At 43.8% G+C, this 4,595-nt stretch overlaps 1 long non-coding RNA gene across 1 annotated transcript; it reads left to right on the forward strand.

Moving 5' to 3' along the window:
- Positions 1-982: 982 nt before the first annotated feature.
- LOC121546803 lies at positions 983-2,601 on the forward strand. Its single transcript, XR_005996418.1, has 3 exons — positions 983-1,077; positions 1,944-2,163; positions 2,484-2,601. It is a non-coding gene; the product is annotated as an uncharacterized LOC121546803 (long non-coding RNA).
- The last annotated feature ends 1,994 nt before the right edge of the window (positions 2,602-4,595 follow it).

The raw sequence follows: 4,595 nt of genomic DNA on the forward strand, positions 1-4,595 counted from the left end.
GGGTGTGGGTAAAATGCCAGAGGAAGACGCGACTCTGATGCACATGGGATGCACATTGATTTTTTTACAATGTCCATAGTAAAAGCCTGAGTAAGACATCTTCATTTATCCACCATCGCCGTGAAGGCGCGCTGTCCTTGGTTCTGAAATGTTGAACCGCTGTCCAGCTCCAGCAGATCATTGATCTTCTCAATGACTTCAGCACGAGCCAAAGGTAAGCAGAGAGAACCCACTGGGCACAGACGTCAATTCAACCTCTTTTCCACCTTGGTTCAACGTAATTTCATTGAAATTACGTGGAAACAACGTTAATTCAACCAGTGTGTACGCAGTGGGAACGACCTCAGCGCTCAATAGATGGGGGTCTTGAATTAGAAAGGATTCGTTTTGTGGATTTAAGTGTGACTTTTCTTCATTCAGTTATAACTTCATATGACAAGTTAATTCCTACTGCTTGGAATTTTCTGGCAGACGACCAAACGGAGCGTTCACTGAAAACAAGATGGCAGTGAAGTGAAACACAAACAGACAGCGACTGACAGTAAGCGCTGAAAAGCTTCTTCCTCATCTTCTTCTTCTCCTTTCCCTCATCCTCCTTTCCTCCTTCTTCTTCTTCTTCTTCATAAAGGAAGTGCTCTGGACTAAACGTCCATCCCGTCCCCAGCCTTTTAAAACAGTCCTCTTCTTCAAGGGTCTTTAGAACAGCCCTCTTCTTTCGTGGGTACGTCCATGCTGCTGTTTGCTGTATGGTCTGTTTCACTCTGTTCTGGTTTTAACACCAGGAGTGTATACACGGTCTGTGGGAGGATGCAGTTTGCATCAGGTGAGATTAGAAGACAGTCTAGCCTAACTAGCCGGTACATTTTCATGTATAGCATCCAGTGTTTGCTGAACCAACATGTATAGCCAGGGGCGGAACCTAGAGGACATTTTTTTTAAAAACACTTGCTGGCCCTCTTCTCTATCCTGTCTCTAGGCAACCTTGGCTGATGAACAGTCACACAGTATGTACAGTCATACAGGCCCCTGGCTGCCACCCCCAGTGACAGAAGTTGTCATCCCTGTTGTCCAGGAGAGGTGAGATGACAAACCTATCCTGTCCAGTCAGTGAAACCCCAGTGAAATCTCTCCTGTTTCAGAGAGGTGGCATGTGTCCAGTGCTATTGTCACTAGTGACAACAACACTGTGGGCTCCAGCCCAAAGGGATTCTGTTTCAGTCCAGATTCTGGACACCTACGTTCACACCTTCCTTCAGGGGTGGATGGATTACATAACACAATACATTGTTATGTCTCTTAGCAGACTTCTATATCCAAGGCTCCGTACACACTCAGGTTTTACAACGGGTGTAAAAGGCATTTCACACAACGGTTGTGACACATCAGATATTTTCAATGAGTTTGTCTGCACAAAAAATGTTTACACAACCGTTGTGGATAGCCTCCACTGTGTCCATCTCACCCCTAGACACACATATTCACTCATTCATTCATCGTATTTATATACTCACCTCCAGATGTAATTGGACAGTGAAGCTAAAAATGTAAATTTGAGATCAAATGTTTTATGAGGCGACAGTACAGAATGCCACCTTTCATTTGAGGGTATTTTCATACATAGTTCAGGAATAAAAGCACTTTATGTATCTAGTCCCCCCATTTGAAGAAGTCGTATGTATTTTCAACAAATTCAGATATAGTGTACTAAAGTAGTCAAAAGTGTAGTATTTGGTCCCATATTCCTTGCACTCAATGACTACATCAAGCTTATAACTCTACAAACTTGTATGCATTTGCAGTTTGTTTTGGTTGTTTCAGATTATATTCTGCCCAACAGGTACATTTGATCTTAAATCCAAAATGCTGGAGTAAAATGTTAGCTTCACTGTCCAAATACATATGGGAGGTCAAGTCAGTGTATAAAATCCTTGGTCTTTCCCCAGCCATTCTGATGGTGATGGGTTGTACGAGACGCCCCGGAGGTGAAGAGGATGTGTGGTGAGAGGAAAGACGAGTACACCCTGGGGAACTGTACGGTGAGGTGGACCTACATCCTGGCTATCAGCTGTGTCCTGGACTCTCTCATCCTGGCCTTCCTAGCCTTCACACTGGGTAACAGACAGGACAAACCGCTGCCGGATGACTTCGAGGTGGAGGGGAAAGGTGAGGGGACAAAATTAGGAGATATTTGTTGCATGAGGGATTCATTCAAAAATAGCTAAGGGGTTTGGGGGCATGCTGCATAGCACATTTCCCTAGTGGATATGAAAGTATACAATTCCATTTTATTTTATTAGGTGGGAAGAAGCAAAAAAGGGGGTGTTGATGCAGTTGTAATGATGTGATAAAACACGTTTTTGTAGACTGAGGGATTCAGAAAATTAAAGAGCTTGGAGTGTGGGACACTGGGATTATCTCAATGTTTAAAACATAGCCCTAGTTTTTCATTTATCTTATTTTAACTCATCCTGTTTCCATTACAGAAAAGCAATGAGGCACTGGAGTAAGAAGAGACCACGTCTTAAAACAGCTCAGCTGGTAGAGCACGGCACTTGTAACGCCATGGTAGTGGGTTCGATCCCCGGGACCACCCATACGTAAAAATGTAAGCACACATGACTGTAAGTCGCTTAGGATAAAAGCGTCTGCTAAATGGCATATTATATTAAGATCATTAACATAATTCTGACACTTATGACGACCGGGCCCGGGATGCAGCAAGGCCTCTATGGTTAGTGTTATTACAATAGACACTAAGGCGTCCTTTCCTCAACATTTATTTATTCAGTTTTATTACTCGTTATGCTAGGAGGGCAGTTTTATTACTCGTTACGCTAGAGGGCAGTTTTATTACTCGTTACGCTAGTGGGCAGTTTTATTACTCGTTACGCTAGTGGGCAGTTTTATTACTCGTTACGCTAGAGGGCAGTTTTATTACTCGTTACGCTAGGAGGGCAGTTTTATTACTCGTTACGCTAGGAGGGCAGTTTTATTACTCGTTACGCTAGGAGGGCAGTTTTATTACTCGTTACGCTAGAGGGCAGTTTTATTACTCGTTACGCTAGAGGGCAGTTTTATTACTCGTTACGCTAGAGGGCAGTTTTATTACTCGCTACGCTAGAGGGCAGTTTTATTACTCGTTACGCTAGGAGGGCAGTTTTATTACTCGTTACGCTAGAGGGCAGTTTTATTACTCGTTACGCTAGGAGGGCAGTTTTATTACTCGTTACGCTAGAGGGCAGTTTTATTACTCGTTACGCTAGGAGGGCAGTTTTATTACTCGTTACGCTAGGAGGGCAGTTTTATTACTCGTTACGCTAGAGGGCAGTTTTATTACTCGTTACGCTAGGAGGGCAGTTTTATTACTCGTTACGCTAGAGGGCAGTTTTGTTACTCGTTACGCTAGAGGGCAGTTTTGTTACTCGTTACGCTAGAGGGCAGTTTTATTACTCGTTACGCTAGGAGGGCAGTTTTATTACTCGTTACGCTAGAGGGCAGTTTTGTTACTCGTTACGCTAGAGGGCAGTTTTGTTACTCGTTACGCTAGTGGGCAGTTTTATTACTCGTTACGCTAGTGGGCAGTTTTATTACTCGTTACGCTGAGGGCAGTTTTATTACTCGTTACGCTAGAGGGCAGTTTTATTACTCGTTACGCTAGAGGGCAGTTTTATTACTCGTTACGCTAGTGGGCAGTTTTATTACTCGTTACGCTAGAGGGCAGTTTTATTACTCGTTACGCTAGAGGGCAGTTTTATTACTCGTTACACTAAGAGGGCAGTTTGATTACTCTACGCTAGGAGGGCAGTTTTATTACTCGACGCTTAGAGAGAGCAGTTGTTTTATTACTCGTTACGCTAGGGGGCAGTTTTATTACTCAGCTGTGAGCCCTGCAGAGGGCAGTTTTATTACTTCTGCAGCTAGGAGGGCGTTTTATTACTCTCTACGCTAGGAGGGCAGTTTTGTTACTGTTACGCTAGAGGGCAGTTTTATTACTCAAGTCGCTAGGAGGGCAGTTTTATTACTCGTTACGCTAGTGGGCAGTTTTATTACTCACGCTAGGAGGGCAGTTTTATTACTCATACGCTAGGAGGGGCAAGCTAGGAGGGCAGTTTTATTACTGTTACGCTAGGGAGGGCAGTTTTATTACTCGCTACGCTAGAGGGCAGTTTTATTACTCCTACGCTAGGAGGGCAGTTTTATTACTGTTACGCTAGAGGGAGTTTTATTACTCGTGCTTTTAGCTACGCTAGAGGGCAGTTTTATTCGCTACGCTAGGAGGGCAGTTATTATTACTACGTTACGCTAGGGGCAGTTTTATTACCATGCTACGCTAGGAGGGCAGTTTTATTACTGCTACGCTAGGAGGGCAGTTTTATTACTCGTTACGCTAGGAGGGCAGTTTTATTACTCGTTACGCTAGGAGGGCAGTTTTATTACTCCTTACGCTAGGAGGGCAGTTTTATTACTCCTTACGCTAGGAGGGCAGTTTTATTACTCTTTACGCTAGAGGGCAGTTTTATTACTCGTTACGCTAGTGGGCAGTTTTATTACTCGTTACGCTAGAGGGCAGTTTTATTACTCGTTACGCTAGGAGG

The sequence above is a fragment of the Coregonus clupeaformis genome, chromosome 30 (genome assembly GCF_020615455.1).
Source record: "Coregonus clupeaformis isolate EN_2021a chromosome 30, ASM2061545v1, whole genome shotgun sequence".
NCBI classification, from domain to species: domain Eukaryota; kingdom Metazoa; phylum Chordata; class Actinopteri; order Salmoniformes; family Salmonidae; genus Coregonus; species Coregonus clupeaformis.